The sequence below is a fragment of the Stenella coeruleoalba genome (assembly GCF_951394435.1).
Source record: "Stenella coeruleoalba genome assembly, contig: scaffold_47, whole genome shotgun sequence".
Taxonomy (NCBI): Eukaryota; Metazoa; Chordata; class Mammalia; order Artiodactyla; family Delphinidae; genus Stenella; species Stenella coeruleoalba.
In genome coordinates this window covers 2,503,299-2,517,097 of record NW_027646269.1, presented here as the reverse complement: position 1 = coordinate 2,517,097, position 13,799 = coordinate 2,503,299, and the positions used below count along the sequence as shown (strand labels likewise).

Below are 13,799 nucleotides of genomic sequence, written 5' to 3'. Positions count from 1 at the left end.
ATAAGAATTAAAGGAAGGCTCAGCCTGCCTCGCCGGAGCCAAAATAGGGCCTGAAGCAATCCTGCGGGTTTGAGGCCAGCTCACAAAAGAGCAACTTAAAAAATGGAGCTCAGGGTCACTGCAATTCACAAACCTGCAGAGTTATAAATGAAAACTAACGTCCAAAAATATGTTGAGGTAAGGCAAAGAAGAGGATCTGAATGCAAGACAGAATTGCAAGAAACAGATTTCAAGAGATAGATTGGACTCGTCTTTAACGCACATGAAAAGCGGCAGAATTTCGACAATGATGCAGTTGGCCCAAAAGGGCGTATGCGTTTTTTCCTGATTATATCCAGGAAAAAACGCATACGCACTTTATGGGCAACGAAGCAAGCAAGCAATGCAAATGTGCACAACAAAGAAGTCTCACTTCCCACCGGTCAAAAGGGCCATCCTAAAAAATTGTAAAAACCAGAAATGCAGGACAGGCCATGGAGAACAGGGAGCCTTTATACGCTGATGGGCAGTGTGTGAACTGCCGAGAGCCACTCTGGAGAAGTGTATGGTGGTTCCTAAATCATCTAAAAAACAGAGCTACAGAGCATAGGACCCTTCCAATCATGGGAGTATATCTAGGGAAGTCTAAAAATCAACAAGACACAAGCACACCACAGTTTAGGGCTACTCTGTTTACAAGAACCTCAACTTCAGTACACCTTAAATATCCCAGGAAAGAGAACAATGGATAAAGAAGATGTGGTACTTATGTACAATGGAATATCTCTTCACCATGAAATCAATGTAATAAGGCTAGTAGAAGGATAAAGAGTGGATTTAGGTCCGATAATACTACTTGAAATAAGTCAAACAGAAAAAGAAACATATCATAAGATATCACTTATAGAGGGAGGGTAAATATGGCTGCACAAGAAATGAATTACAGAACAGAACAGTGTCTCACATTTAGAAAACACACTTATGTCAGCTTAAGGGGAAAGGAGAGGTGGGGTGATGCATAAAACCAGAGTTTGAAATTAGCACAGATACCGTTCAATAAACCAAATAGGTATTAGACAAGATCTACACCTTGCTCAATGAACAGGCCTCAACACACCCTATACACCGCAGAGAAATATATCTGAGGAATAAGAATCTTAAAACCCATGTATTGATATATCTCCATAAGGGAATCAAGTGTGTGCAGAGCGGCACAAACACAGCAGTGAAAAGGAGCTAAACCCCATTATAGAAATAAATTTTAAAAACAAAACGCTGAAACAATGAAAGAGAGAAAAATTCTTACAAAATTCGCTCAGGGGCTGTGATGCAACCTGGATTGACCACATATAAACCCACAGCTGGATAAGACATAAGGCTGGACACTTGGGGCTGACAGGATTGGTGAGCTTTGGTGAGCAACTGCCGAAAGTTTAATGCAATACTTCATGCTACTCAGTCCAAGGGTCCCAACACTCCAGGTTGAAGGGAATCTTCCTACAGCTAAACCATGCTTGGGAAACCCAGCGACTGGTATACCATATGATCGGGAAAGGTTTCTAAAACGCACCTCATTTTTCCTCTCCTGGGGCTCCGGATCGACATTCCAGCCGCTTTACTAACAACATCCCCACATGGAGTCAATGCCTTTAAGTTCTGGTATCGCACAGTCTGCAGTTAGTGCAGAGGATGAATGGGAATAGCGGGAACCAGTGAGAAACTAGCTGTAGCAGTTTCAATGGGCACATGTCACTCTAATATCACATCAGTAAGAAGAATTAACCAAAGGCACAGCAAGGTGCCCCAGAAGAAAAATAGGGCTTCAAGGAATCCTGTGGTTATGGGGCAAGACCACGAAAATAAGAGCTAAAAAATGGAGCTAAGGGCCACTGCAATTCAAAAACCTGCAGAGTTATAAAGGCCAAGTATTTTGAAAAAATAGATTTCAGGAGGTAGACTGGAATTGCATTGAAAACATATGAAGAGAGTCAGAAACTCGACAATGATGCACTTGGCCAAAAAGGGCATATGTGTTTTTTCCTGAATATATTCAGGAAAAAACGCATACGCACTTTTTGGCCAACCAAGTAAGCTTGCAAAGGAAATCTGCACTACAATGAAGTCTCACTTCCCCCTGGTCAAAAGGGCCATCTGAAAAAAGTGTAAAATCCATAAAGGCACGACAGGCCATGGAGAACTGGGAGCCTTGTTATGCTGATGGGCGGGATGTAAATTGCCAACAGCCACTCTGGAGAAGTGTATGGTGTTTCCTGAAACATCTAAAAAACAAAGCAACAGAGCCTAGGGCACTTCCACTTATGGTCCTATAGCTTAGGGAAATTAAAATCAAAAAGACACAGCCACCCCAAAGTTTGGGACGCCTCTGTTTACAAGAACCTCGTTTACCGTACAAGTTCAATATCGCAGAAAGTGAAAAATGGATAAAGAACTTGTGGTACTTACGTACAATGCAATATCACTAAGCAATGAAATCTATGTCATCAGGCCCGTAGCAGCATAATGAGTGGATTCAGGTATGATGATTCGAACTGAAATAAGTCACACAGAAAAGAAACATCATAAGGTATCACTAATACACAGAATGTGAACTTGGCTACACATGAACTGAATTACAAAACAGAACAGTGTCTCAAGTTTAGAAAACCAACTTATGATTGCTTAACGGGGAAGGTGAGTTGGGGTGCTGCATAAAACCAGAGATTGAAATGAGCACAGATAAAGTTCCTTAAGCCAAATATGGAATAGACAAGAGCTACTCCTTGCTCAACGAAATGGACTCAACACCCCATATTAAACGCCTAAGAATGTACCTGACTAGTAAGTATCTTAAAACCTATGGATTGCTATGTATCCAAAAGAAAATCAAGCGTGTGTACAGGGGCATAAACGCAGCAGTGATAGGATTGGAGAGGTTTGGTGAGCAAATGAAGACCCTTTGAAGTCATATTGCATGGTACCCATTACACGGGTCTCAACTCTCCAGGTTTAAGGTATTCTTCCTTCAGCTAAAACATGCATGTGGAACCCAGAGTATGATCAACCGTGTGAACGGGAGACGTGTTCAAATATGTCTCAGTTTTCCTCCCCTGGTACTCGGGTGCAACATTCAAGACGCTTTACTAACACTCTCCCCACTTGGAGACTCAGCGCCTTTAACCTCCTGTTTGGCCCAGTTTGCAATTTCTGCGGAAGATGAACAGTAATACCGAGAACCAATGAGAGACTAGCTGGAGGTGTCTGGACGGGCAAACTTAACTCTCATTTCCGACCAGGAAGAGGAAATAACCAAAGGCTCAGCGTGCCGTGCCGGAACCAGATTAGGGCCTGAAGCCATCCTGCGGTGTTGCGGCCAGCTCAAAAGAAAGCGAGTTGAAGAAAGGAGCTCAGGGGCACTGTAATTCACAAACCTGCAGAGTTATAAATGACAGCTATCGTCCAAAAATAGACTGAAGTAAGGCTGCCAAGAGGACTTGAAAGCGGGGCAGAATTGCAGGAAACCGATTTCAGGATGTAGACTGGAATTGCATTGAAAGCATAGGAAAAGAGGCAGAACGTCCACAATGATGCACTTGGCCAAAAAGGGCGTATGCGTTTTTTCCTGAATATATTCAAGAAAAAACGTATACGCCCTTTTTGGCGAACCAAGCAAACTTGCAAAGGAAATCTGCACTACAATGAAGTCTCACTTCCCCCCGGTCAAAAGGGCCATCTGAAAAAAGTGTAAAATCTAGAAAAGCAGGACAGGCCATGGAGAACTGGGAGCCTTGTTATGCTGATGGGCGGGATGTAAATTGCCAACAGACACTCGGGAGAAGTGTATGGTGTTTCCTGAAACATCGAAAAAACAAAGCAACAGAGCCTAGGGCACTTCCACTTATGGTCCTATAGCTTAGGGAAATTAAAATCAAAAAGACACAGCCACCCCAAAGTTTGGGACGCCTCTGTTTACAAGAACCTCGTTTACAGTACAAGTTCAACATCGCAGAAAGTGAAAAATGGATAAAGAAGTTGTGGTATTTACTTACAAAGCAATATCACTCAGCAATGAAATATATGACATCAGGCTCTTAGCAGCACAATGAGTGCTTTCAGGTATGATGATTCTAACTGAAATAAGTCACACAGAAAAAGAAACATCATAAGATATCAGTAATACACGGAATGTAAACCTGGCTACACAGGAACTGAATTACAGAACAGAACAGGGTCTCAAATTTAGAAAACCAACTTATGCTTGCTTAAGGGGAAAGGTGAGTTTTGGTGCTGCATAAAACCAGAGACTGAAATGAGCACAGATAGTTCCTTAAGCCAAATATGGAATAGACAAGAGCTACTCCTTGCTCAACGAAATGGACTCAACAACCCATATTAAACGCCTAAGAATGTACCTGACTAGTAAGTATCTTAAAACCTATGGATTGCTATGTCTCCGAAAGAGAATCAAGCGTGTGTACAGGGGCATAAACGCAGCAGTGATAGGATTGGAGTGGTTCGGTGAACAATTGAAGACCCTTTGAAGTCATATTGCATGGTACCCTTTACACGGGTCTCAACTCTCCAGGTTTAAGGTATTCTTCCTTCAGCTAAAACATGCATGTGGAACCCAGAGTATGATCAACCGTTTGAACGGGAGACGTGTTCAAATATGTCTCAGTTTTCGTACCCTGCTACTCGGGTGCAACATTCCAGACGCTTTACTAACACTCTCCCGACTTGGAGGGTCAGTCCCTTTAACCTCCTGTTTGGCCCGGTTTGCAATTTCTGCGGAAGATGAACAGGAATAGCGAGAACCAATGAGAGACTAGCTGGAGGTGTCTGGCCGGGCAAATTTAACTCTCATTTCCCACCAGGAAGAGGAATTAACCAAAGGCTCAGCGTGCCGTGCCGGAACCAGATTAGGGCCTGAAGCCATCCTGCGGTGTTGCGGCCAGCTCACAAGAAAGCGAGTTGAAGAAAGGAGCTCAGGGGCACTGTAATTCACAAACCTGCAGAGTTATAAATGACAGCTATCGTCCAAAAATATACTGAAGTAAGGCTGCCAAGAGGACTTGAAAGCGGGGCAGAATTGCAGGAAACCGATTTCAGGAGGTAGACTGGAATTGCATTGAAAGCATAGGAAAAGAGGCAGAACGTCCACAATGATGCACTTGGCCTAAAACGGCGTATGCGTTTTTTCCTGAATATATTCAGGAGAAAACGCATACGCCCTTTTTGGCCCACCAAGCAAACTTGCAAAGGAAATCTGCACTACAATGAAGTCTCACTTCCCCCCGGTCAAAAGGGCCATCTGAAAAAAGTGTAAAATCCAGAAAGGCAGGACAGGCCATGGAGAACTGGGCGCCTTGTTATGCTGATGGGCGGGATGTAAATTGCCAAAGACACTCGGGAGAAGTGTATGGTGTTTCCTGAAACATCTAAAAAACAAAGCAACAGAGCCTAGGGCACTTCCACTTATGGTCCTATAGCTTAGGGAAATTAAAATCTAAAAGACACAGCCACCCCAAAGTTTGGGACGCCTCTGTTTACAAGAACCTCGTTTACCTTACAAGTTCAATATCACAGAAAGTGAAAAATGGATAAAGAAGTTGTGGTATTTACTAACAAAGCAATATCACTCAGCAATGAAATCTGTGTCATCAGGCCCTTAGTAGCACAATGAGTGGATTCAGGTATGATGATTCTAACTGAAATAAGTCACACAGAAAAAGAAACATCATAAGATATCAGTAATACACGGAATGTAAACCTGGCTACACAGGAACTGAATTACAGAACAGAACAGGGTCTCAAATTTAGAAAACCAACTTATGCTTGCTTAAGGGGAAAGGTGAGTTTTGGTGCTGCATAAAACCAGAGACTGAAATGAGCACAGATAGTTCCTTAAGCCAAATATGGAATAGACAAGAGCTACTCCTTGCTCAACGAAATGGACTCAACAACCCATATTAAACGCCTAAGAATGTACCTGACTAGTAAGTATCTTAAAACCTATGGATTGCTATGTCTCCGAAAGAGAATCAAGCGTGTGTACAGGGGCATAAACGCAGCAGTGATAGGATTGGAGTGGTTCGGTGAACAATTGAAGACCCTTTGAAGTCATATTGCATGGTACCCTTTACACGGGTCTCAACTCTCCAGGTTTAAGGTATTCTTCCTTCAGCTAAAACATGCATGTGGAACCCAGAGTATGATCAACCGTTTGAACGGGAGACGTGTTCAAATATGTCTCAGTTTTCGTACCCTGCTACTCGGGTGCAACATTCCAGACGCTTTACTAACACTCTCCCGACTTGGAGGGTCAGTCCCTTTAACCTCCTGTTTGGCCCGGTTTGCAATTTCTGCGGAAGATGAACAGGAATAGCGAGAACCAATGAGAGACTAGCTGGAGGTGTCTGGCCGGGCAAATTTAACTCTCATTTCCCACCAGGAAGAGGAATTAACCAAAGGCTCAGCGTGCCGTGCCGGAACCAGATTAGGGCCTGAAGCCATCCTGCGGTGTTGCGGCCAGCTCACAAGAAAGCGAGTTGAAGAAAGGAGCTCAGGGGCACTGTAATTCACAAACCTGCAGAGTTATAAATGACAGCTATCGTCCAAAAATATACTGAAGTAAGGCTGCCAAGAGGACTTGAAAGCGGGGCAGAATTGCAGGAAACCGATTTCAGGAGGTAGACTGGAATTGCATTGAAAGCATAGGAAAAGAGGCAGAACGTCCACAATGATGCACTTGGCCTAAAACGGCGTATGCGTTTTTTCCTGAATATATTCAGGAGAAAACGCATACGCCCTTTTTGGCCCACCAAGCAAACTTGCAAAGGAAATCTGCACTACAATGAAGTCTCACTTCCCCCCGGTCAAAAGGGCCATCTGAAAAAAGTGTAAAATCCAGAAAGGCAGGACAGGCCATGGAGAACTGGGCGCCTTGTTATGCTGATGGGCGGGATGTAAATTGCCAAAGACACTCGGGAGAAGTGTATGGTGTTTCCTGAAACATCTAAAAAACAAAGCAACAGAGCCTAGGGCACTTCCACTTATGGTCCTATAGCTTAGGGAAATTAAAATCTAAAAGACACAGCCACCCCAAAGTTTGGGACGCCTCTGTTTACAAGAACCTCGTTTACCTTACAAGTTCAATATCACAGAAAGTGAAAAATGGATAAAGAAGTTGTGGTATTTACTAACAAAGCAATATCACTCAGCAATGAAATCTGTGTCATCAGGCCCTTAGTAGCACAATGAGTGGATTCAGGTATGATGATTCTAACTGAAATAAGTCTCACAGAAAAAGAAACATCATAAGATATCAGTAATACACGGAATGGAAACTTGGCTACACAGGAACTGAATTACAGAATAGAACAGGGTCTCAAATTTAGAAAACCAACTTATGCTTGCTTAAGGGGAAAGGTGAGTTGGGGTGCTGCATAAAACCAGAGATTGAAATGAGCACAGATAAATTTCCTTAAGCCAAATATGGAATAGACAAGAGCTACTCCTTGCTCAAAGAATTGGACTCAACACCGCATATTAAATGCCTAAGAATGTACCTGACTAGTAATTATCTTAAAACCTATGGATTGCTATGTCTCCGAAAGAGAATCAAGCATGTGTACAGGGGCATAAACGCAGCAGTGATAGGATTGGAGAGGTTCGTGAGCAAATGAAGACCCTTTGAAGTCATATTGCATGGTACCCATTCCATGGGTTTCAACTACCCAGTTTTAAGGTATTCTTCCTTCAGCTAAAACATGCATGTGGAACCTAGAGTATGATCAACCATGTGATCGGGAGACGTGTTCAAATATGTCTCAGTTTTCGTACCCTGGTACTCGGGTGCAACATTCCAGACGCTTTACTAACACTCTCCCCACTTGGAGAGTCAGTCCCTTTAACCTCCTGTTTGGCCCAGTTTAAAATTTCTGTGGAAGATGAACAGGAATAGCGAGAACCAATGAGAGACTAGCTGGAGGTGTCTGGATGGGCAAATTTAACTCTCATTTCCCACCAGGAAGAGGAATTAACCAAAGGCTCAGCGTGCCGTGCCAGAACCAGATTAGGGCCTGAAGACATCCTGCGGTTTTGCGGCCAGGTCACAAGAAAGCGAGTTGACTAAAGGAGCTCAGGGGCACTGTAATTCACAAACCTGCAGAGTTATAAATGACAGCTATCGTCCAAAAATAGACTGAAGTAAGGCTGCCAAGAGGACTTGAAAGCGAGGCAGAATTGCAGGAAACCGATTTCAGGAGGTAGACTGGAATTGCATTGAAAGCATAGGAAAAGAGGCAGAACGTCCACAATGATGCACTTGGCCAACAAGAGCGTATGCGTTTTTTCCTGAATATATTCAGGAAAAAACGCATACGCCCTTTTTGGCCAACCAAGCAAACTTGCAAAGGAAATCTGCACTACAATGAAGTCTCACTTCTCCCCGGTCAAAAGGGCCATCTGAAAAAAGTGTAAAATCCAGAAAGGCAGGACAGGCCATGGAGAACTGGGAGCCTTGTTATGCTGATGGGCGGGATGTAAATTGCCAGCAGACACTCAGGAGAAGTGTATGGTGTTTCCTGAAACATCTAAAAAACAAAGCAACAGAGCCTAGGGCACTGCCACTTATGGTCCTATAGCTTAGGGAAATTAAAATCAAAAAGACACAGCCACCCCAAAGTTTGGGACGCCTCCGTTTATAAGACCCTCATTTACCGTACAAGTTCAATATCACAGAAAGTGAAAAATGGATAAAGAACTTGTGGTACTTACGTACAATGTAGTATCACTCAGCAATGAAATCTATGTAATCAGGCCCATAGCAGAATAATGAGTGGATTCAGGTACGATGATTCTAACTGAAATAAGTCACACAGAAAAAGAAACATCATAAAATATCACTAACACACGGAATGTAAACTTGGCTACACAGGAACTGCATTCCAAAACAGAACAGGGTCTCAAATTTAGAAAACCAACTTATGCTTGCTTAAGGGGAAAGGTGAGTTGGGGTGCTGCATAAAACCAGAGATTGAAATGAGCACAGATAAAGTTCCTTAAGCCAAATATGGAATAGACAAGAGCAACTCCTTGCTCAACGAAATGGACTCAAAACCCCATATTAAACGCCTAAGAATGTACCTGACTAGTAAGTATCTTAAAACCTATGGATTGCTATGTCTCCAAAAGAGAATCAAGCGTGTGTACAGGGGCATAACCGCAGCAGTGATAGGATTGGAGAGGTTCGGTGAGCAAATGAAGACCCTTTGAAGTCATATTGCATGGTACCCTTTACACGGGTCTCAACTCTCCAGGTTTAAGGTATTCTTCCTTCAGCTAAAACATGCATGTGGAACCAAGAGTATGATCAACCATGTGAACGGGAGTCGTGTTCAAATATGTCTCAGTTTTCCTCCCCTGGTACTCGGGTGCAACATTCCAGACGCTTTACTAACACTCTCCCGACTTGGAGAGTCAGTCCCTTTAACCTCCTGTTTGGCCCAGTTTGCAATTTCTGCGGAAGATGAACAGGAATAGCGAGAACCAATGAGAGGCTAGCTGGAGGTGTATGGACGGGCAAATTTAACTCTCATTTCCCACCAGGAAGAGGAATTAACCAAAGGCTCAGCATGCCGGCCCGGAACCAGATTAGGGCCTGAAGCCATCCTGCGGTGTTACGGCCAGGTCACAAGAAAGCGAGTTGAAGAAAGGAGCTCAGGGGCACTGTAATTCACAAACCTGCAGAGTTATAAATGACAGCTATCGTCCAAAAATATACTGAAGTAAGGCTGCCAAGAGGACTTGAAAGCGGGGCAGAATTGCAGGAAACCAATTTCAGGAGGTAGACTGGAATTGCATTGAAAGCATAGGAAAAGAGGCAGAACGTCCACAATGATGCACTTGGCCAAAAAGGGCGTATGCGTTTTTTCCTGAATATATTCAGGAAAAAACGCATACGCACTTTTTGGCCAACCAAGCAAGCTTGCAAAGGAAATCTGCACTACAATGAAGTCTCACTTCTCCCCGGTCAAAAGGGCCATCTGAAAAAAGTGTAAAATCCAGAAAGGCAGACAGGTCATGGAGAACTGGGAGCCTTGTTATGCTGATGGGCGGGATGTAAATTGCCAACAGACACTCAGGAGAAGTGTATGGTGTTTCCTGAAACATCTAAAAAACAAAGCAACAGAGCCTAGGGCACTTCCACTTATGGTCCTATAGCTTAGGGAAATTAAAATCAAAAAGACACAGCCACCCCAAAGTTTGGAACGGCTCTGTTTACAAGAACCGCATTTACAGTACAAGTTCAACATCGCAGAAAGTGAAAAATGGATAAAGAAGTTGTGGTATTTACTTACAAAGCAATATCACTCAGCAATGAAATCTATGTCATCAGGCCCTTAGCAGCACAATGAGTGGATTCAGGTATGATGATTCTAACTGAAATAAGTCACACAGAAAAAGAAACATCATAAGATATCAGTAATACACGGAATGTAAACTTGGCTACACAGGAACTGAATTACAGAACAGAACAGGGTCTCAAATTTAGAAAACCAACTTATGCTTGCTTAAGGGGAAAGGTGAGTTGGGGTGCTGCATAAAACCAGAGATTGAAATGAGCACAGATAAAGTTCCTTAAGCCAAATATGGAATAGACAAGAGCTACTCCTTGCTCAACGAAATGGACTCAACACCGCATATTAAACGCCTAAGAATGTACCTGACTAGTAAGTATCTTAAAACCTATAGATTGCTATGTCTCCGAAAGAGAATCAAGCATGTGTACAGGGGCATAAACGCAGCAGTGATAGGATTGGAGAGGTTCGGTGAGCAAATGAAGACCCTTTGAAGTCATATTGCATGGTACCCATTCCACGGGTTTCAACTACCCAGGTTTTAGGTATTCTTCCTTCAGCTAAAACATGCATGTGGAACCCAGAGTATGATCAACCATGTCATCGGGAGACGTGTTCAAATATGTCTCAGTTTTCCTCCCCTGGTACTCGGGTGCAACATTCCAGACGCTTTACTAACACTCTCCCCACTTGGAGAGTCAGCGCCTTTAACCTCCTGTTTGGCCCAGTTTGCAATTTCTGCGGAAGATAAACAGGAATAGCGAGAACCAATGAGAGGCTAGCTGGAGGTGTCTGGACGGGCAAATTTAACTCTCATTTCCCACCAGGAAGAGGAAATAACCAAAGGCTCAGCGTGCCGTACCGGAACCACATTAGGGCCTGAAGCCATCCTGCGGTGTTGCGGCCAGCTCAAAAGAAAGCGAGTTGAAGAAAGGAGCTCAGGGGCACTGTAATTCACAAACCTGCAGAGTTATAAATGACAGCTATCGTCCAAAAATAGACTGAAGTAAGGCTGCCAAGAGGACTTGAAAGCGGGGCAGAATTGCAGGAAACCGATTTCAGGAGGTAGACTGGAATTGCATTGAAAGCATAGGAAAAGAGGCAGAACGTCCACAATGATGCACTTGGCCAAAAAGGGCGTATGCGTTTTTTCCTGAATATATTCAGGAAAAAACGCATACGCCCTTTTTGGCCAACCAAGCAAGCTTGCAAAGGAAATCTGCACTACAATGAAGCCTCACTTCCCGCCAGTGAAAAGTGCCATCTGAAAAAAGTGTAAAATCCAGAAAGGCAGGACAGGCCATGGAGAACTGGGAGCCTTGTTATGCTGATGGGCGGGATGTAAATTGCCAACAACCACTCGGGAGAAGTGTATGGTGTTTCCTGAAACATCTAAAAAACAAAGCAACAGAACCTAGGGCACTTCCACTTATGGTCCTATAGCTTAGGGAAATTAAAATCAAAAAGACACAGCCACCCCAAAGTTTGGAACGGCTCTGTTTACAAGAACCTCGTTTACAGTACAAGTTCAACATCGCAGAAAGTGAAAAATGGATAAAGAAGTTGTGGTATTTACTTACAAAGCAATATCACTCAGCAATTAAATCTGTGTCATCAGGCCCTTAGCAGCACAATGAGTGGATTCAGGTATGATGATTCTAACTGAAATAAGTCACACAGAAAAAGAAACATCATAAGATATCAGTAATACACGGAATGGAAACTTGGCTACACAGGAACTGAATTACAGAACAGAACAGGGTCTCAAATTTAGAAAACCAACTTATGCTTGCTTAAGGGTAAAGGTGAGTTGGGGTGCTGCATAAAACCAGAGATTGAAATGAGCACAGATAAAGTTCCTTAAGCCAAATATGGAATAGACAAGAGCTACTCCTTGCTCAACGAAATGGACTCAACACCGCATATTAAACGCCTAAGAATGTACCTGACTAGTAAGTATCTTAAAACCTGTGGATTGCTATGTCTCCGAAACAGAATCAAGCATGTGTACAGGGGCATAGACGCAGCAGTGATAGGATTGGAGAGGTTCGGTGAGCAAATGAAGACCCTTTGAAGTCATATTGCATGGTACCCATTACACGGGTCTCAACTCTCCATGTTTAAGGTATTCTTCCTTCAGCTAAAACATGCATGTGGAACCCAGAGTATGATCAACCATGTGAACGGGAGACGTGTTCAAATATGTCTCAGTTTTCCACCCCTGGTACTCGGGTGCAACATTCCAGATGCTTTACTAACACTCTCCCCACTTGGAGAGTCAGTCCCTTTAACCTCCTGTTTGGCCCAGTTTGCAATTTCTGCGGAAGATGAACAGGAATAGCGAGAACCAATGGAGACTAGCTGGAGGTGTCTGGACGGGCAAATTTAACTCTCATTTCCCACCAGGAAGAGGAATTAATCAAAGGCTCAGCGTGCCATGCCAGAACCAGATTAGGGCCTGAAGCCATCCTGCGGTGTTGCGGTCAGGTCACAAGAAAGCGAGTTGAAGAAAGGAGCTCAGGGGCACTGTAATTCACAAACCTGCAGAGTTATAAATGACAGCTATCGTCCAAAAATAGACTGAAGTAAGGCTGCCAAGAGGACTTGAAAGCGGGGCAGAATTGCAGGAAACCGATTTCAGGAGGTAGACTGGAATTGCATTGAAAGCATAGGAAAAGAGGCAGAACGTCCACAATGATGCACTTGGCCAAAAAGGGCGTATGCATTTTTTCCTGAATATATTCAGGAAAAAACGCATACGCCCTTTTTGGCCAACCAAGCAAGCTTGCAAAGGAAATCTGCACTACAATGAAGTCTCACTTCCCCGCGGTCAAAAGGGCCATCTGCAAAAAGTGTAAAATCCAGAAAGGCAGGACAGGCCATGGAGAACTGGGAGCCTTGTTATGCTGATGGGCGGGATGTAAATTGCCAACAACCACTCGGGAGAAGTGTATGGTGTTTCCTGAAACATCTAAAAAACAAAGCAACAGAACCTAGGGCACTTCCACTTATGGTCCTATAGCTTAGGGAAATTAAAATCAAAAAGACACAGCCACCCCAAAGTTTGGAACGGCTCTGTTTACAAGAACCTCATTTACAGTACAAGTTCAACATCGCAGAAAGTGAAAAATGGATAAAGAAGTTGTGGTATTTACTTACAAAGCAATATCACTCAGCAATGAAATCTGTGTCATCAGACCCTTAGCAGCACAATGAGTGGATTCAGGTATGATGATTCTAACTGAAATAAGTCACACAGAAAACGAAACATCATAAGATATCAGTAATACACGGAATGTAAACTTGGCTACACAGGAACTGAATTACAGAACAGAACAGGGTCTCAAATTTAGAAAACCAACTTATGCTTGCTTAAGGGGAAAGGTGAGTTGGGGTGCTGCATAAAACCAGAGATTGAAATGAGCACAGATAAATTTCCTTAAGCCAAATATGGAATAGACA

At 43.3% G+C, this 13,799-nt stretch overlaps 1 long non-coding RNA gene across 3 annotated transcripts in view; it reads right to left on the bottom strand.

Annotated features, from left to right (window-relative positions):
- LOC307181221 overlaps positions 1-13,799 on the bottom strand; it is a 2,056,127-nt gene that overhangs the window by 180,005 nt on the left and 1,862,323 nt on the right. The window contains exon 21 of one of the 3 annotated variants that reach the window (XR_013826163.1): positions 11,918-11,999. This is a non-coding gene — a long non-coding RNA (uncharacterized lncRNA). Of the gene's footprint in view, positions 1-11,837; positions 12,000-13,799 lie in introns of those variants that run through there. The other 2 variants (XR_013826164.1, XR_013826165.1) reach the window with 2 other exon arrangements.